Source organism: Micropterus salmoides, unplaced genomic scaffold (genome assembly GCF_014851395.1).
Source record: "Micropterus salmoides isolate LMB-PRFRI ecotype aquatic unplaced genomic scaffold, ASM1485139v1 Ms_hic_scaffold_2299, whole genome shotgun sequence".
Taxonomy (NCBI): Eukaryota; Metazoa; Chordata; class Actinopteri; order Centrarchiformes; family Centrarchidae; genus Micropterus; species Micropterus salmoides.
Window position 1 is genome coordinate 15,929 of NW_024041483.1, and position 21,246 is coordinate 37,174.

At 41.7% G+C, this 21,246-nt stretch overlaps 2 long non-coding RNA genes across 2 annotated transcripts; one reads left to right on the top strand and one right to left on the bottom strand.

The window, feature by feature from the left end:
• Window positions 1–6,722: 6,722 nt before the first annotated feature.
• LOC119917881 lies at window positions 6,723–8,952 on the bottom strand. The gene is made up of 2 exons (XR_005447355.1): window positions 8,179–8,952; window positions 6,723–6,864 (listed from the first exon to the last, which is right to left on the bottom strand). It is a non-coding gene; the product is annotated as an uncharacterized LOC119917881 (long non-coding RNA).
• A 9,753-nt stretch (window positions 8,953–18,705) lies between these two features.
• LOC119917878 lies at window positions 18,706–21,006 on the top strand. The gene is made up of 3 exons (XR_005447352.1): window positions 18,706–18,736; window positions 20,807–20,862; window positions 20,967–21,006. It is a non-coding gene; the product is annotated as an uncharacterized LOC119917878 (long non-coding RNA).
• Window positions 21,007–21,246: the final 240 nt, after the last annotated feature.

Below are 21,246 nucleotides of genomic sequence, written 5' to 3' on the forward strand. Positions count from 1 at the left end.
GATTGCCATTGTAAGAAAAGCCTCCCCCAATGAACAAGATGCGAGCGGGGCGCGAACCTGCAACCCATAGAAAATCTATTTGTAAGGCAGCAATTTTATTATTTACTGATTGGGTGATAACAGTTCAAACTGATTGGCTTTGGAAAAGACAGGGTGGAGCTCATTATCATCTAACACTACGCGTCTTGTAACGCGTTATGATGCGCGTCATTGGGGACACTGAGCCCCGTAAAAAGCGGCGTTACATGAGCACATAGAGCGACCGACGAAAAATGTGTCGTTGTTTACACAATTCCACGCCGCTTTTTATGGCATTTTGCTTTTTGCCGCTTTTTACGCAGTTTTTTTAACAAAAAGAGGTAGGAAAGTGGCGTATTGTGAGCTTTTTAGCGTTCCATACCGTAGCTGTCCTGCGCTCTTTGAAAGGGTAGGGGGCAGTGGTAGGCTGCACAGATGGTTGCAATTCACAACCCTCACCACTAGATGCCACTAAATCTTACACACTGAACCTTTAAGAAGTCTTACACACTTCTCTGCGCTTCCATTTCAGCATTTACCAAATCTCCATAGTGACGGTGTCTGCCCCCCCGACCATTTACATCAATTAAATTAAAGGTAAACTGAAGAGGAGCTGTGCATAAAAACCTAATAAAATTAAACTGCTGCAATAGTACAAAAAATAGGATAATTAAATGTGGACTCTCAAACATCAGATTTCTCTCATCTTAATGTGAACTAGTGAATGAATTAATATCAGATTATATGATTGATTTATTTTGTCTGACCAGTAGATCAGTTAGGTCTTCTGACCAGGGCTCACTGGTTGTTCTGGCTGGCGTTTTCTTCAAACTAGATCTTTTTTACAGCAGACGTGTGTAATTTTCAGGACTCTGAAACTGAAGCAGCTAAATGGAATCCAGCCATCATTAATTGTTTAATTTAACTCTGTTTTCCTGCTGTGCTGTGTCAAAATGTCTTCTATGAAAAAAACAGTTATGTGTGTTTTGGTCAGGTTAGTATTGAATATTTCCTCTTCAGGCCAGTAGGGGCTGATTAATGTTATTGTGCAGGTCCTGACTGGGACATAATATAATTGCTCCTGTACACTGAGTTGTTTTAGATCGAGGAAAGTTTCAACTAGTCAAACTTTAAGTTCTCTGCATCTCACACTGTGAAATAATCTGTGTCAGGTTAGTGTTTGTTTACTGAACCCATCAGTTAGCAGCAAGCCAGTAGGACTCCATCCATCCATCCATCCATCGTCAGCTGCTTATCCTGCATACAGGGTCACGGGGGGCTGGAGCCAATCCCAGCTGACATCGGCGAAAGGCGGGGTACACCCTGGACAGGTCGCCAGTCCATCGCAGGGATAAAATCCATTGACCACATTTAGCAAAGTCCTTGCAATACAGACATCACATCATGATACTTGAATAAGACTCACAATTACCTTCTTTCTTCTGGTTTGTTTTATTTTGGCTTTGCTGTTATCTAATGCTGTTTCAACACCATTTTATGTTTCTGATTGTTGAAATAAGCTATAAAGTGTTGTATTCTAATTTTCTACAATAAAAAAAGAAATCACCGACCATGACGGATATACGATGTTGGTCATCATGTAAGTTACCATTGGCTATTGAGCCTTTTCTCTCTTATGCCATAACTCCCTAATATGCATCTGTCTGTCAACAATGACTGACCTGTTCGAGCTGTGTTACTGGTCTTGTAAAATGATCAAAGTGAGGATAATGTTGCAGCGTGTAGCCTCACGTTAGGTATTGCAGCCTTCAGCAATATCATTAATTCATTTTACTTCAGTCACAGATGCCGACACCCTCGTTTTAATAAAGGCCATGATGAAGCTGGATGACCTCTACAGTAAATGTGATGTATTATTTCAGTGTCTCCCACACACTGATTTATTTGTGATGGCCGGCCACATTATCAACGCTGACCACCACATATTGATTTTCGATTATTATTCTTTTTTACTATTTATAAGTGGTAACATCTATCTGATTACAGAGCTGCGCACAGCGTACATATTCCCTCAGCACCTCCTCTCGCTCGGTCGCTCTCCCTCTCTCTTTCTCTCGCCTATGGATTCTCTGAGCCCCGCGGTCCTCTTGTCCTGAGTCCTTATGAATTATCCTTCACATCTTTCCTTGAAATCATGACGTTTTCCATCAAGGTCAAGGAAACATGGTTATAAAAGGAGATTTTTTTACTTTTGGGTTAGGGGTATTAATCTATGTCGATGGTTCTCCCTGTGTTGTCCAACGACTCCATAGTTTAGGATACAGAGCTAAAGGCAAGACAAGGGCCAGCACATGTCGCTCTGGGCTCTCCTGGCAGTGTGGAGAAAGGAGCATTTGAGTCTGTTAAGTTTTGGCATTGAGCTGTGATGGTTAGGTTTAGGAGAAACCCGTCAGTAAGGGGAAAGATCCCATGAGTGCTCCTAAGATGAGCATACTGGAGGCCAGGAAGGAATCAGGCACTTATTTTATTATTTTATTATTACCAGATTTCGCTATTAACCTCCCTTTGAAATGTCACAGTTAATTAATTGTACAGGCTCCACTACACCGAAATGAAACTGTTGCAACTTGCACAAAACGAACGGCTGAAGTCGGCAGTGTGGGAGAATACAGACTGACCAAGGCGTTATTTAAGAGGTGACTGATTACCTGTTCAAAAACATGGCATTAAAAGGAGCGAATAACTACATTAAACTTGATGAGGCACCTGCGGGGTCTCCACCCAGCTTTGCACGCCTAAGTAATGTAATACGAACTGAGTTAAATAACGTGGCAAGTTATAGGGAATTAAATATAAACGTGTCACTGTGTGGAGAAAATGTTTCCAGAGGGCTGTTTCACAAAACCAAGACAGCGGATTAAACCAGGGTTTTCCAGATATCCTGGCTGAATTAAGCCCTGATTCGGTTTCAGGAAAGCAGTAGCACATAAGTTACCATGGCGATTTATCCTGTGCAGCTAGCCTGCTCCAGACCAGGCCAACAGCCAGGCAGTGTTGCCAGATTGGGCGGGTACCACGGCTTTCGGGGAGGGGATTCTTACCGCTGAATCATTAATAGCTGCAAGCATAGGCCTGGGCTGACTGTGAAAATATCAGGCATGTTTGTCTTATTATTATAATTATACAAATATAATGATTCATATTATCATATGTAGCCATTTTGCTGCAATACGCTTCACACAGCAGCTGTTTGCGACCTGTCCTTTCTTTTCTCCGTGAGAGGGAACATTTTTAAAAGTTGCATGGCGCTGCAGAGAGCCCCCAGCTGCAGTAGTGCGTAATATTCATCCAGCCAGACGAACGATCACGAACCGTTGACAGCGCGTCGGCCGTACTAGCGACACAACCCGAATACCGGAGACCGAGCGGAGCGGACAGGGCGACCGGCCCGCTGCTGACGGTCAGTGATCGTTCTCTCTGGCTGAGTCTGACGCTCCTTTACGCACGGATGGATAGAGAAATATAGAAATGAATGGCCATAAAGCATGCTGTCAATATTTTACAGACCCCCCCAAATATCACAAATCGTGCTTTTAGGGGAGCTGATGTCCTCTTTAGGGTCCCTGGATCCCCCGTAGTTCACACCCTGGAGGGTATCTGACTTGGAAAAATACAGGAGGCCGCCTTACAAACGAGTGTGTGGAGGATATAGTCGTTTCACCGCAAGGTTTTGATGCTGTCATTAAAACCTTACACTCCAGTCCAGCAGGTGGCGCTAATGCACCTAAAACAGTTTATTTATGTAGGCCTATGCTTTGGCTGCCAGTGTGTATTTCTTGTATATAAAGTATGTAGGCTATGTAAATGTAATGTAACCGTAGGTAAGGACACGTGGAAGTTAAAATACTGAAATAAATACTGAGAACATATTTCGGGCGGTTTTGTGTGCGGTTTGGCGGTTTTTGAACAGTTTTTGGGCTGGAATTCATGAGCAGGATCTGGCAACACTGCAGCCAGGCTTAGTTAATCCTGGTCCCTTATCTATCAAAGTGTTTTTTTCAGTTATGCCATGTTCTTATGTATGTGTTTTGCATATTTTTCATTAGCCTGCATTAAAATAGCAGTTTGTGGTTATTAGGTTTCATAACTGGAGAAGATGCGTGCACCATACTTTGTAGACAAAGAGCATCAGCGAGGAATAAAAGCACATGTGAAGAAAAATGATAAATAAAAGAAAAAGTAACACAGATACAGCAATAAAACAGCGAGAGAAAGTGTGGCCGCCTATAGTGGACCGACTGAATGTGTGAGAAGCTAAAAATATCACTGCTCTTTACTGAAACTGTCAGAATTGTAATGTTATATTGAGCCTTAAGAGTGAACACCGGACGTAAATAAATGGCACACACACTATGTAAGAGATAACCTACACTGTAAAAAAATAAATCGTAAAATTACGGTAAAAAGTCTGGCAGCAAAGTTGCCAAACACTTACTGTCAAATTACAGTAAAAAACCTTCAATTATTTTACAGAAAAATTTAGTTTTTTGAAAACGAATATTTCGTAACAACATTTTCTGTATTTTTCAGTCGAACTGCTGTTAAAGAAAAAAATCTCATTAAAAAATTCTCTGTTGAATGTTAATCTGTATAAAAACCTAAAAATATTGCAGAAATACCTTAAAATTATATAAAAAGAAGACTGCTGTTTTAATACAGTATTATTTGATATATTTTTAAGATAATCCAATCCATCTACAAGAACTCCTTGTCAAAGTAAAGACTTTTCTATGTAAAGCAAACAGAAAATGTTGTAAATACCTTCAGATACCCTAATTTAAAGCCCAATACCAGAATATTAATAGATTTAAACTTTTATTTTATGCCATTATCCAATCAATTTACAGTAAATTCCTGTTAAATATTGGTTTTAAAAAACCAAGATCATGTGATATTAAGTTACAGAAACATAATTTTAACAGTTATTGCTTTATAACGATAAATGCCCAAGAAGTTCTGCTAAGTGAGGGAGGATCTGATGTGGGAGAGATAGCGGCAGCACCGGTGTGTCTGTCTGTGAGTGAGAGAGAGAAAAAGAGAGAGTTTATTTATTCTCATAGCTAGGCTAACTAAAGGCTCCTGCAGACTACACGGCTTTCAGCGTCGGGCGATGGTCGTGCTGTTCAGACTGCACAACTTGCCGTCTTGAAGTCGTCGTGGCGTTCACACTACGTGACTGATCGGTGACAGGGGGTCACACACTACACGAGCTGACAGCGGTGTGTCACCCGACGCTGGTCTCCAAACCAGGTTTTGTCAAGAAAACACACATGAAATGTGAAACGTGACACAAACATACAAAACAGCTGTTGTTTGTTATTTTAAAGATAGAAATTATAAAGAGAAATAATCTGGGTGAAAGGATGGATCAGCACACGCAGGTAGCAGGAAACGTCTGAGCTACAGAGAGCTGGAGGGGAGTAAAAAGTGTTTTGCGGTGTAAAAGTAGCTGCCTGCTCTCATTGGCTGGATGTGGATGTCGAGTCGGCCGACTCCTCCAGATATTTGGATGCTAGATATCTGACTGGCCTTGGCGATGTGTCAGAAATGTGTCGGGGAGCCGTTTTTATGCGTCGAGTAGTTCACAATAACGACTGGCGACCGTGGATCGATCGCTGATTTACCCCTGATTACAGCCTGACGGTCGCCGAGCTCGCTGACCAGCAAATCAGGCTTAAAATGGTATAGTGTGAACTGGGCTTCAGTGATTATAACAAACTTAACTTTGTTATGGCAAGACTAGCAGACCCAAGTGCAGGTCTAAGAAAGGGAGAAGTTCGATAAAAGAGAAATAGGCTATTTATTACAAGGTTAAAAGGATCATATATTGCAGGTGAAGAACGAGGCAGAGTGAAAATAGATGCTGAACCGGGTTGGTGGCTGCTGTACAGAGCAGGGGGAACCGTAGCTGAGAGTCCAGAGTGAGAGAATCTGATCCGAGCAGGTTCAGAGCAGAATCCGGGAAACATTTTAAAATGTAAGAAATGTGACTGTTTTCATATGTAATGAAATTTAGCAATTGTAAAATTAATAAACGCCATAACTTCCACACTACTGCTGTCATCACTCAGTTTAAAGGGCTCCGTCACAGCTGGGCGCTTCCTTTTGTTTTCCCTTTGATGTGGACTGGAGCGTTACGTTCACTGCTGTCAGCTGAGGTCAGGCACGCGAAAAAACGAGCCAACCCGCGGGAGGAGCGTGTGAGGCCGGCCAGCCGCCCGCTCACAGAGCCCTCTGCTCCCGCCGTCACACAGACCGCTGCAGCAACAACGCAGAGGAAAACACAGCTGGAAGGTTTTCATACCGCTTATCTGTCTTTACATTCTGACGAAGGTTGAAACGTTTTAACTTAAAGAGACAGCTGTTTGTGGGTCGCTGGTGTGTGTGTCCCATTGAACATTATGTCGTGGCAGTTGTGTGTGGCGTCGCTATGCCGACCAGCTACATGGAGGGGTAATATTTCTGGGTACTATCTGCAATGGAAGACGAAGCACAGCCAAACCGAGTTGAGCTGGTACTGGTGATGGAAAAACGCCATAAAAGTCACCCAGGAAATCATTGTTTAAAGTTCTGTTCATGCTCAACATCTAGAAACCGCCCATAGGCTTAAAACACGGTCAAGTCCTTCAAGTCAAAAACAATAGAAGCTAATTTCTTTCCAGTAACAAACAAACAAGGTCATATATAGTATCATATCAGTATTAATATACAGATGTGAAGATGCACGCTAAAAAAGTTCATTTGGCAGATTGATATTCACCCACGTCCTTTCAGAACTCCAACGATGGCTATGATCCTCTGCAGTGGCTCTCACCAGGCCTTGTCCTGAAAAATAGATAAGATCATGTTTTTAAAAATTCCTGCACATCAACGGTGGCCACATTGCATTGTTTTAGCTCTAGGGCTAAAACGATTCATTGATTAAATCGATTCATAAAATACATCAACACAAATTCTTTGCATTGATGCTTCGTTTAATCCATGTAACTATACAGCACAGTGTTTCACAGGGACATTTATTACTGTCGCACATCGTGCTTACGCCCAAGCAAAAGTACTTCCTAAACGACGCATCGATGAATCTTTGAAATAATCTATAGAAGCTTCGAATACTAAAATCATCGTTAGCTGCAGCCCTACAACATACAATGCGCTTGTTAAACAGGTGTATTGATGACGTTCTGGCTTTTTACTCACTAAAGTTTTTACCTGCGGCCTCTCTGCTGGCCATTAAGTTGGCTCTGTGTTTGCGTCTATGTGGAGACGCTCATCCCTGACACAGAGAGCAGGGCAGAGGCTTCACCGTGATATGAAAGATGTAGGACACATACCATTAACATCACTGGACATGTGAGTATGTGCAGTTCTTAAGTATTTCTGTATTGTTTTTGTCTCTCTAGCAACTGTCGAAAAGAGGAGGGAGATCATCGTCAGGGCAACTGGTGTCTACCGCACAATAAACCACACAGTAAACCAACCACACTGTAAGTCACACAGTCTAACACGAGCAACCAAGGAAGAGTGAGCCTGAGAGCACTTCACTGGCTCAGCTTATGTGCCCCACTGATTGCCGCTGATCAGCTCCAGCTGCGGGATTTACGCAGCGCCAGGCTCAGGGCCCAGGTACACCTGCAGAAAAGAGACAAGCACAACCCACAGATCTCACGGGTCGTAACACAGCTGTTTGAATAACTGCTGCTACTAAACTTTCACATGATCAACAAAATCAATGTGCGACTAACGTTAATGATTTTCGCCCGCACACTGTGCAGCACGGTGGCACATAGCTAGCGTCCTCTCCTCCCTCACAGGACAGCTACGTGACAGGTGGCAGTAGGTGACGGTGAAAATGAGCAGAGGAAAATATGAGCGCTACGTTTCCGTCTGGCTGTAAATGTACAGTGTAGGTTACAGTTTGTCCGTTAATTAAAGTCTGTCTGTTCTCCAACTGCTGGAAAAGTGAAGGCAGTTAGCGACAGGTAACGTCTCCTCTTCAGACTGCGGTCTGGAAGCTTCATTGGTTTTCAGAATGGCTTCTTTCGCCACTTGCATAGCGTTGGACATTGCATCCAATTCTTTTGAGTTTGGCTATTTTCATGGAGCTCTGCTAGTTGTTTTTTCTCATATTGTCTAGCGTACCTTTGCAGTTGGAGATCTATTCCTTCCAGTTGTTGAATGACTGCATCCACGTCCACTTTGATTTCTTGGTCAGATATATCTGCTTGTTCTTGGCTGACGTCCATGCCCAGATTGTCAAAGAACTTCTCAGAAGGGACCGTTTCCTCGATGCAGCTCATTTTTCTTCTCTCTTAACGACTGTGTTAACCACCGCTTGTTTTTCTGGGCTCTGTACACGAAGCTCAGTTGTAAATGATTCATTAGACTGAGGAGCTGAAGTTTCAGAATGTGTTCACTCTGTGGCTTTGATCTTCAGAATGTGGAAGCAGGCAGTGACATCACTTTCCCCTCAGAACGGTGTTTATGACATCATCAACATTATGACATCGTCTAAATTCTGATCGATAAAGTACAGGAAGTGAGGGAACCTTTCACACAGCATGGTGTTTATGAAATGGTAAAAAGACAGAGGATCAAGTCTGAATCTACACATTTTTATACACAGAACATATCTTCCTGTTGTCCACGTCTTCTCGCATAAGAAGCAATCAGTCGCTCCCAAAATCTGGCAGCAATACTGTTTTTCCACTGTTTGAACACAAACATCCTCTCGCATTAACCCTTTCTGGTCTGCCCTGTCCAAACCTGGGCCAACGTCCCAGAGAAGTTCACACATCCTAGCAACTTTTTTGATGCAGCTGATAACATTAATATCTTGCAAGTATTGATTTATAATTTACTGGGGCTATGCTGAAGTTTGTCTGCAGAGGAGATGCTGGATCATCAGCCAGCACACAGCTGAAACACAGAAGTTTTTAGAAAGTCGCACAGACCCAGGTGAAATACAGGCAGCCTCAGCCAGTAAAAGCACAGCCAGAGATGTACAGGCAGCATCAGATACAAGCAGCTCAGACCGTAATGGAGGACTGAGTTAATGCTTAGCAAGGGAAGCTGGTGAGGCACATACTGACACATTTCATAAATCAAAAATTTAATGAGTGCATTGCAGTGTGAACGTAGCCTTTAAGTCCACGTGAGGAAAGTTCAAGACAGGATATTAGAGTCAAAATACGCAAACCTACGTAACTTCAATGAAAATAAAAAATAATATTGTCTTTGTATAAAGTTTCACACAGGAACCTGAACGGGCCTGAGGCTGGTCATGAGTGAGACAAAAAAATCTATAGACAGAGGGTGTGTGTATAGTCATTCATCTGCAACCAGGATTCAGTTAAAAACATAAAATCTAGATTTGCAGACAAGATAAAATCATTTAAGATAAAAGTCTTACTTGAAAGTGATCTCACATTGAAGAGAGCCATTTTAAATGAGTTTGTTCTGGGTGCTGGAGTTGGTGCAGTTGTCCTAATCCTTAAGAGATTACTAATATTTCTGTGTGGGATGTGCACATTTCGGTTTACTGGTCTAAGCGTAATGATGACACGAATAGAAGTCTTTGAACAGCGCTGGGAGCAGACGGCTTTACATGCCAGCAGGTGGAGACAGTTGTTTGTGGCAGTGAGGCAGAGATCTGTTCAGTGAGCGGTGGTGTGTCCAGGTGTGCTGCATGAATGATTAGTCATTCACGTAAGTCATGTGTGGACCGCACCAAATGCTGTATGTGTGCAGCTAACATTTCTGAGCCCCGTTTGTTTGGGTGAAGTCCGTCTGTCTTAAAAAAGAGACATTCTTTGCCAGAAAATATTAAAATTATCCACATAACACACACGGTGAGCCCTGCAGGCGGACTGGAGCCAGTCGTGGAGGCCAAGGAGTCTACTGAAGCGGCCAGCACCGCGACCAACTGTGGGAATGGGACCAGAGATAAAAACGGACTTTCCACACTGCTTTAAAAAGTTACAAAGACGGTTAAAATCTGATTTTGTCAGCTCAGACTGCCGAAGAGCTGTGTCATTTGTTCCAACATGGACCATCACTCTTGTGATGGAGGACAGGGAGCGACGGCATCAGGTCCTGGAGTTTTTTTTAAATGTCAGCCGTGGTGGCATCAGGGAAGCAGTGAGTGGTAGCGTTAAAGAAATGGAGGTTTCTGGTTATGGAGTCACCAATTATTAGTGTGGTTGGGGAGAAAAGAGGACGAGGAGATGCCGGTTGTGTGGTTCCAGAGCAGGACTGAGCAGAATCTGCTTCAACACTGCGTGCGGACTGAGGATGGAGTGTGTGAGCTGTTGAGTGTTGTGTTGGAGTAGCAGTAACAGACGGTGGTTGTCGTTAGACAGGGCTGCATAGCGGTTGGAGAGGCCGATGTCCGGAGGAGAGGCAGCCCCGTCCGAGCCTCTCTTAAAGCCACGGACCACCACTTCAGCCCAGGTTGACTGATGCTTCGGAGTCGAGCAGGATGAAAGCCTGGGAAGGCCAGAGGGGTCACATAACACGGTGTCCTGGATGTTGGCGGGAGAAACATCCATAAAGCCAGTCAGCAGGGAATTTTTCTCTTTGAGTTCCTCTGAAAGTCGTCGGATGTCTTCCATAAGGTCTAAGCAATCTTCTTGTTCACTTTCTTAAGGAGTGTGCAGTCCTCATGGGGCAGAGTTATATCGGCTAGCATAGTCACCGGAGCTTTGTTGCGATCAGTAGCGTTGATCGCGTTTTTACGGTCATCTAGCTTAAAATCCATGTCGGATGACTAAAATCTTTAACCCACATAAAACTTAAGTTAAAAACTTAAGTTAAATAAAAAGGATATAAAAAAGGTAACAAAAAAGAGTGGATTAAAACTGGATAAGAGTTCGGTTTAAGACGGAGCTTCCGACAGGTGGCTACAGACGCCAACGCATGCGCAGAGTGCAGATTACGTCGGCAATTACTTCAGCGATCTTGTGACAAGATGATGCAAGGTGTATGTATATGGTTTGGCCTGACAGTCTCCATCACAAAAACCTTTATAACCATAAACACAGATCTTCCTTTAGTTCTTGCTCCACATCTCATTGGAAATAAATGGTGGGACCCGAGTGATGCAGACAGAAAGCGCCGCCAGCAGGGAGGCCAGAACAAACTACTGTGGTGCTGGGCTGCGGCACCACCCTCACCCCATGCTTTAGAGACAGGGGCGGCTTCTCTGAGGACCACTTCCCCTCCAACAAACACAGCTTACTGTCAACCAAAAACACCCAAACACACACAGTAAACACAGTAGGAGGAAAAAAGGAAGTCTCACTCACAAACTCTCAGCCACACTCACCAACACCAGACTCCCAGCATGCACAGAGAGAGAGAGAGGTACAAAACACAGAGGGCTAGAGAGATGCAGCGGTTGTGTAAAAGATTACAGTATCCGTAGAGTCATCCGGACAAACAAGGACTGTAAGTACAAGGATGGAAGGAAAATGGTAACAGGGACAAGGCCTGAAGAAAACCTCCTGTGTTTCTGATGTTTATCTGGTCATTAAAGGGTCAAACCTCCAGAGCTCTGCTGCTGTTTTTAACCACATTCTCACAGAAACACTTCCTCTTCAGATCTCTGAACAAAAATATCTGCAAAGATAAAATGAGGAACCAGCAGATCTCAGAGCAGTAAAATATCATCTTATCTGTGTTCTTCAGCAGCTGCTACAGTATCACCATATTGCACCATGGACATCAGGAGTCAGATTCTGGTGGGAGAGGAGTTTGACTCTTCACCTGTCTGTTCATGTGTGCTGTCAAACATCACCATGGATCCTCTCTGTTTTCTAATAAACACTATCTGAAGAAAACAAGTTGCATCATTTCGAACATTTACCTTAACTAACAATTTTCTCACGTTCAGCTTCCTCTTCTTCTTCTTTTCGCTTGGTGAAACACGTCATTGTCACAAATAGACCTGAATGAACAAAGTGTGAACTCTGATGGCTGCATCTCATGTTGCTGATCAAGAATTTGGGGTCTCTGTCAGTCACTGTGGATGAGAGAAAACTACATTTCTAAAATGTAAAAGCCTCTAAAAATTGTAAAAATTGTAACAGAGTTTTTGGCTGTTTGGACATCAATAAGAAATTCAGAGAGACTGAAATCTAAAACAGACTAAAAGTCACCATGATGAAGTGACATCATCCTAACCACAGGAAGTAGCTGCTGCGTCTCTCTACTAAAGCACTAGTTTAGAAACTCAGACAGTTCTGAGCACGAGAACAAGAGACAGAAGAAGGAGAGACTCAGAGAATCATGATGGTTGAGTTCAAATGGATTTCTTTATTTCTTCCAGCGGTGCTTCAGTTTACAGGTAAGAATACATATATCACATATATAAATGGAAGGCACATTGTAAAAAATAACTTGATCAATATTATTAAAGATTCTTTATTAGCTACATTTGATTTAACTAAGAAAACCAAATCTGTTGTTTCTAATGTGGTGAGTTTAGTGAACTCTTGGAAACTAAGGATAAAGAAATAATCGTCACTAACTATGAACATAACAGACATTTTCTCATTTCACTTTATTTTTCATCATTTTCTCCACAGCAGCAGCTGGAAAACTTCCCCTCTCCTTCACTGTCAGAGTTGGAGATGACGTCACTTTGCCTTGTGAAAATGTGATAGACGGTCAGAAAAAATGTGAAAATACTACATGGCTCTTTGATGGTTCAGGAAGCAGATCAGCAGTAGCGCTGGTTAAACTTGGGCAGATTCACAAAGACGCCAAAGCTAAATCAGACAGACTGAGTGTTCCAGAGAACTGTTCTCTGGTTATAAAGAAGGTCACAGTCGAGGATGTTGGTCGTTACACCTGCAGACAGTTGATATCAGGACAACAAGCTCCAGACTCTCCGGTTCTTCTGTCTGTTATTACCAGTGAGTATTTCCATCATAATGTTTTCAGCTCAAACTGTCTTGTTAGAACAATATACTGAAACATTACAATAATTATGATCACAGTGATGAAGTTAACTTTACTCTTGTTGTCTTTCTCTCACAATATCTCCATCTTCACCAGTGACTGAACAAAAGGACGCTGATAAGGTGACGTTAACCTGTTCTGTGTCGACACGTGAACAGTTCTGTAGTCACACAGTGAAGTGGCTGTATGAGGGTAAAGATGTGGACAAAGATAACAAAGACATGAAGACATCACAGTCTGTCTGCTACGCCGCTGTGTCTTTCCCGGATTCTAATTTTAGTAACAAATCAAAGTCTAACTTGAAGTGTGAAGTGACAGATGGTTACTCTGGAAAAGTGCAGCTGTTCACCTTCAGCCCTCAGTCCTCAGGTGAGAAAACAGGTGAGAATATGCTGAGCTGGTGTGCGTTTCCCGAACAACCACGTAAGGTAACGTTGAACTATGTTGGTACGATGCATCGTTACACAAACAAACATCTGAAATACGACCGTTTCCCTAAACTGTCATACTTTGAACTAACTTAGTTTGAGCCAACGTAGGTCGAACTAACATGTTTCCAGGTGTGTTCGTCTGACTTTCACAGCACGAAACTCACAAAACGTCATATTCTGCCTAAATATGTCAGTTGTGACCGATATTAAGTGACATTATTTTGCTAACTTATTATTTAGGCTTTTTATATTATTGTCGTACCGGCAACAACAAGAAAATCAACAATAGCATTAATGAAATCAACAATATAAATAATATATAACCTAATCATTTTATTTAGCCTAAATATCGGCTATAACTTAGAAGAAAAAATGAAGAACTATTAGCGATTACAAGACATTTAGTGAAATAGGTTTAGTATCTTTGTGTCAACACTGTAACACTATTATGAATCTCTTGGCATCTGACATCTAGGTTTTGAGAACAGCTCAGTGCGCTAAGTGTCTGAGCTTACGCATGTTCTCTATTGAGACAGATACGACTCCCGTGAGTTCTCTATTTATCTTTGTTATAAAGGCAACGAAAACTCTCAGGGATTTATTCATTACAGTACTTTCATGGATTTTATGCTGTCCCTTTTTATGTTTGTAATGAAGACTAGAGAACACCCATCTTCCCCAGAGGCCCAGAAACGTATACATGTAGGTAATATTAAAAGTCTTGTCTTTACATTCTCCGTTTTGTCCTTTAACCTTTGTACTGGGTGAGTAATATTAAATTAAGTTATTGTGAGCAGACGGGTAATCTGTGAGAAAAACACCTGCTGTTTGTAGATGGTCTACACTGAGATACTTAGTAGCCTACTGAATCAATGCAACCCTACCCATGACCCCACAAATACATTTAAAAGTACTTTTACAACTACATTAACAAAAAAAATTCACCTTAAACATGTTTGTACAGCAGGATTATCTAACATTCCCTGCTTAAAACACATCACATCCACCTCCTAACACTGCATTTTCTGCTCTCTGTGACGTAGTCACCGTGAACTAAGCTTCTAACCACAGGTCAGGAGCTGTAGTTCCAACTATGCAACTTAACAACAGTTGGTGCGAACGTTCGTCTGAACTATGGTTTCAGGGAACACCTGCGTCGCTTAACGATGGTTCGTACCGTGTAAGTTACCAACTTAGTTACCTCCGTAGTTCCAACTAGGGTTTTAGGAAACAGTTGCGTCGCAACTGCAAAGTTCCAACCAAGGAAGTTGCTACCGCAGTCAGCAACGATGCTTTTGGGAAACACACCCTGTTCAAGATGATTAAAACCACCAAAACATTTGTTTATTTGATGACTTTTCACAGTGATGAACTTTACTCTTGTTTTCTTTCTCTCGCAATATCTCTGACATCTAAACCAGCAACAACAACAACAACTAAACCAGCAACAACAACAACAACTAAACCAGCAACAACAACTGAACCAGTAACAACAACTGAAAACACAAAATCAACAACCAATGATGCTTCAACAAAACTACAAGGTAGTAACTCATCTTTCTCTGGAGTCTCTCTGTCTTCCTGTCAGCCTCTTTCTCTCCACATACTGAACTTCATTATTTTACTTTTTATTTTATTCATTTTCATAAACGTTGTTGTACAAGTATTTTTGAATTTTATGGCAAAACAGAAAAAATCTTCTTTAATTAAGTGACTGCAAAGACTAAACAAACCCTTCATCATAGTAAATACAGAATACAGGAAGCAGAGCCGGCCCTCGGCCTTCGGGGGCCCTATTGAAAATTTAGTTGGAGGCCCCTCTGACTGTCGGGCGTCGTCACTATATACAGTGGGTACGGAAAGTATTCAGACCCCTTTAAATTTTTCACTCTTTGTTTCATTGCAGCCATTTTCCAAAAATCAAAAAAGTTCATTTTATCTCTCAGTAATGTACACTCAGCACCCCATCTTGACAGAAAAAAACAGAAATGTAGAAATTTTTGCAAATTTATTAAAAAAGAAAAACTGAAATATCACATGGTCATAAGTATTCAGACCCTTTGCCGTGACACTCATATTTAACTCAGGTGCTGTCTATTTCTTCTGATCATCCTTGAGATGGTTCTACACCTTCATTTGAGTCCAGCTGTGTTTGATTATACTGATTGGACTTGATTAGGAAAGCCACACACCTGTCTATATAAGACCTTACAGCTCACAGTGCATGTCAGAGCAAATGAGAATCATGAGGTCAAAGGAACTGCCTGAAGAGCTCAGAGACAGAATTGTGGCAAGGCACAGATCTGGCCAAGGTTACAAAAAAATTTCTGCTGCACTTAAGGTTCCTAAGAGCGCAGTGGCCTCCATAATCCTCAAATGGAAGACGTTTGGGACGACCAGAACCCTTCCTAGAGCTGGCCGTCCGGCCAAACTGAGCTATCGGGGGAGAAGAGCCTTGGTGAGAGAGGTAAAGAAGAACCCAAAGGTCACTGTGGCTGAGCTCCAGAGATGCAGTCGGGAGATGGGAGAAAGTTGTAGTAAGTCAACCATCACTGCAGCAATCCACCAGTCGGGGCTTTATGGCAGAGTGGCCCGACGGAAGCCTCTCCTCAGTGCAAGACACATGAAAGCCCGCATGGAGTTTGCTAAAAAACACCTGAAGGACTCCAAGATGGTGATAAATAAGATCCTCTGGTCTGATGAGACCAAGATAGAACTTTTTGGCCTTAATTCTAAGCGGTATGTGTGGAGAAAACCAGGCACTGCTCATCACCTGTCCAATACAGTCTCAACAGTGAAGCATGGTGGTGGCAGCATCATGCTGTGGGGGTGTTTTTCAGCTGCAGGGACAGGACGACTGGTTGCAATCGAGGGAAAGATGAATGCGGCCAAGTACAGGGATATCCTGGACGAAAACCTTTTCCAGAGTGCTCTGGACCTCAGACTGGGCCGAAGGTTTACCTTCCAACAAGACAATGACCCTAAGCACACCGCTAAAATAACGAAGGAGTGGCTTCACAACAACTCCGTGGCTGTTCTTGAATGGCCCAGCCAGAGCCCTGACTTAAACCCAACTGAGCATCTCTGGAGAGACCTGAAAATGGCTGTCCACCAACGTTTACCATCCAACCTGACAGAACTGGAGAGGATCTGCAAGGAGGAATGGCAGAGGATACCCAAATCCAGATGTGAAAAACTTGTTGCATCTTTCCCAAAACGACTCATGGCTGTATTAGATCAAAAGGGTGCTTCTACTAAATACTGAGCAAAGGGTCTGAATACTTATGACCATGTGATATTTCAGTTTTTCTTTTTTAATAAATTTGCAAAAATTTCTACATTTCTGTTTTTTTTCTGTCAAGATGGGGTGCTGAGTGTACATTACTGAGAAATAAAATGAACTTTTTTGATTTTTGGAAAATGGCTGCAATGAAACAAAGAGTGAAAAATTTAAAGGGGTCTGAATACTTTCCGTACCCACTGTATGACACAGAAACATCTCTTGTTTTTAAATAAGACCCGATGAATCTTTCTCATGTTTCTAAACCTGCCATGTTTGTTTAGCACAAACACACCAAAGCAAATTTCTTGAACCTACTTGGCAATAAAGCTGATTCTGCTGAAAAACAATAACTCTATATTATTATATCTACTATGTTTGAAGTCAAACAGGAAACACATGATACCACCAGAGCTACTGAGCTTAATGGCAGTTCAAGAGCCAGTAGACACTGATGAACTTAGTGCTGAATAAAAAGACTCATAAAGTGATTATGACCAAAGCTTAAATCTTTAATAACAGCCAAACAAGAGTTTAAGAGACAAAAACTAGGAAACAGCTGACAGAATCATTTTCTCAACCTGCTTCTTTATGAGTGATCTAAACATGTAATGATAGAAAAGACTTTTACTGTCTGAGTGTCTTTTTGGAAAAGTCTAAATGTCTCTGTCAACCTGTGCTGGTTTTACCGCTCACCACATCAACGTGTAACTGGTCGTTAAGTCCTGATGTCCAGTCAGCTGGATCCACTGGAGCAGCAGAAACTGGAGAGACAGGTGTGCTGGTACCACGATGGTACTGCTCTCCACTTCAGTAGCCACAGGTAGACCTATGAGGAAGATTAACACATAAAATAAGTCATTTCAGTAAGTTGACATGTTCATACACTGAGTGTTGCTAGAGGTGAATAATTGTTTAGTTATTGTTGATGTAGGCCTAAACTTACCAGCACTGTCAGCTTCCTGGATGAAACCAGTGATGGAGGTAGAGGTGGAGGCTGATGGACCTGCTGTGAAATAAGAAGAATAAATAAATTGACTGAATTGAAATGACTTGTGCTCTTAGCTTAAATCTGGAGGATCTTATATCTTATTTAGATAAGATGTCTTTTCAACACTGGCAGCTTTGGAGGAGGCTCCATGATGCTGCTCCAGAATCAGTCCTTAAAAACAGCGACTACACACTCCCTAGCTGACACATTTGATTTATAATCAAAGGACAGGGCCTCTCTATAGGTTTAACTCAAACACATAACCTACCAGCAGTGTCAGCTTGTTGGGTGACAAACAAACAACAACAACAACGACAGAAAACACAAAACCACTTACAACAACAACAACAACCAATGATGCTTCAACAAAACTTCAAGGTAGTAACTCATCTTTCTCTGGAGTCTCTCTGTCTTCCTGTCAGCCTCTTTCTCTCCCCATACTAAATTAAAACAAACTTTTTTTATTGATTTTATATTTTGATTTTTAAGTTATAAAGCCAGTCATCAAAGTATAAATCATAAAATAGAAAGTGATTACATTCTCTCTCTCTGTCCTCTTCTGGAGTCTAAAGTCTGAATGTCAGAGCGACGCTCGGCTGTGGGTGGAGATATTCTCTTATTCAGTCAGTCTCACTCAGTTGTTGTTGCTCAATCCACAAGATCCACTGCTGCTCACAAATCAGACGACTACATTCACAGTTAGCAAAGACATGCAGGAAAACTGTGAGCTGATGAAAGTCTGTGATTCGTTGCTACTTTAGCTGCAGGATTTCAAACAGAACTGAACTGTGCAGTCAAAATGTTTCTTATGTTTTCAGAATCGTTCTGGAGGTTCATCATTGTGTCTGTGGGTTTAGCAGCACTCATAATAATTGTTGTGGCAGTCAACATCTGGACAAGAACTAAAGGTGAGAACATTCACAGATGAAACTCAGAAACAGGAAGTTTTGATCAAGCTGGATTTTCACTGTGGAAACTAAAGTCGACTCTTTCTCTTTTTTTTCAGGGACAAAAACACAGATGGATGAAAACACAGTGAGTTTATAATGTTTTTACAGTTGGTACTTTACACAGCAAACCAGTGTTTGTGACATCTGTTCTTCATTCTGAAGTGTAGATATAGATAGAAGAAGACAAACAGAAACAGGACTCACTGAGTTGTACTGAAGTGGCCGTAGCAGCAAAGTTAAAGGATTCATTGCATATAAAATTAAAATAAAAGAATATTACAATAAAAAATTAAATGGATGCAAATATTAGATAACATGACAGTTTAAGTACAACACCAACACAAACTACAGCCTCCAAAGACGCCATAGATCTGAATCAACACGTCTTTGACACAGTGTCAATACAAACTGAACATTATTCCAGATTAAAGGGTCAGTTCACCTAAATTACATCACATCATGCAGTATTTTCTCACTTAACCTCTAGCAGCTTTAAACAACACAGATAGTTTAGTTTTATTTCCAAAAACAACGTCCACGTTACTGTACTACTATAAAATCTAGTTCCAATGCAAACTGTCCAGCAGCCAGTCAGATAAAGATCATTTATAAAACTGTGCGTAGAAACCTCACTAACAGTGTACGTGCGCCCAAAAGCCAAAAATGGCGTACGGCAAAAAATATTCAGACTTATAAAACCGTGCGTACGCACAGTTGTAAGCTAGTTCCCTTTACAAATCACAACCAACTTGAAATGTGGCGCATAGGGAGCTCCATGTCCGACCCTTCAAACGCCCATAGTTGCCTGTGAATGGTCAGTGAAACGCCCCTCGTTAATATTAATACGTCCTGACTGCAGGAAGAAAAGGAGGCAAATTCTGACAGAGAAGCTACAAAAGGAGATTTATCTCAGTGTGACACTGATGTTCCTTTGGTGAAGCTGAAACATGTTGTTTGGTGGGTAAAAAACGCACTTTCACGCACCGGAGGAAAGGGGGCGCCGGAGCTCCACCCCTTTATAACCAATCTGCAGGAAGGGGCCTCCCTCTTGAGTAGTGACGTCGCTGGATGACCCAGGTACCCAAGATCCCCCGTTTGAAAAGAGAGTAAACCAAATGCATTCCACCTGTGTTTAAACATTTATTTAGGCGACACAAACAGTCCACTCCCTTAACGAGGCTGGCGATGAGTTAAAAGAAATAGCAGGTGACTTGTTGTAAATGACAATAAAATAGTGTTATTTTTCCATAATGTGTTTTTACAAGCAGCGCATCACATCCACACGCTGGCGCTCAGCGTTTGGCTCGATAAGGAAACGAACATGTGATTACAACACGTGAAACTCTGCTCTCCTATTTGCTCGACTGACGCACTGAAGACGGCATCAATTTAAATATAATTTGTCCTCCTGTTCACCTTATTTATGAGAATAAATTCAATGCATGCAAGTAGGCGTATTAATTAATATGATTCCTGATTAAAGTGTCCAACATATTTGAGGTGTTCTCTTGCAGAAACAGAATCTCTGTTTGTGTTTATTATCCTCAGTCATGGTTCTTTTTGTGCGCCGCAAATTATCTTAAATTATGTTTTTTTTATTGCGCACTTCAGGGGAAATCAATCAAACGAGTGTGTGATTATTTAGAAAGGCTTTAAGCCTATACTACTCAGAGGTAATATTTCTATATATGTTACACAGTAGTAGGCCTTCATTTCAAACAGTTTCATCCTTCTGCCATGTTTCTCATTTCTCCTCTTTATGTGCGTACGCATGGTTCAGAGTTTACTTACGGGACGCACATTTTCCCATCAAGTTTGTTTTTTACAGATCACAACCTTTGCTTGGGAAGTGGCGTGCGCACGTTTCCAGCCCTGTTTATTACATACGCACCGTTTATAAATGAGACCCCAGATCTGACAGTAACTAATGGTGCGTTCAGGGTCTGATTGAACTGTGTTCAGTTTCAAAACATCAGCAGTAAACTGGGAGGAACATTTTGGATTTGGGGTACCACATAAACACTCCCTCTCTGGTCAGTCAGCTGCAGGAACATGTGACAGTTTGGGGTAGCCTACTTTATATTTACTCATATATTTATTTATTTTACTTTAATCAATTACTTAATTTCCTTCTACATGTCCTTCGTTACCACAGAAACACTTCCTCTCTCAGTGGCAGAAACATGTAACAGTAGCTGACGGTGCGTTCAGGTGCTGTCCGGTTATTTCTTATCTCCTTGTGTTAAATGTGGGTCAGTGATGTGAAAGTTGTCAGTTAAAGTGTGTCAGAGTGAGGGTTTGTTTGTGTTTCACAGGTGAATAATGATGAAGATGAAGATGATGGTGTGGTGAACTATGAAAACGATGGAGACCCTTCTGCCTCTGTCAGACTCCACTGATCAACAACTTCCATATCAACATCAGCTCATCAGAGAAAAGACTCCACTGCAGTTAAATAACAGCACATTTACACGAGTAGTTGAAGCCTTTAGAGAACTGTTGAGAAGATTTCTTAAGGTGCTTTGTTTATGTAACAAGGAAAGGTCAGACAGGTCTAGCTTAGAGTAAAGCCTAGTTCACACCACACAGTTTTAA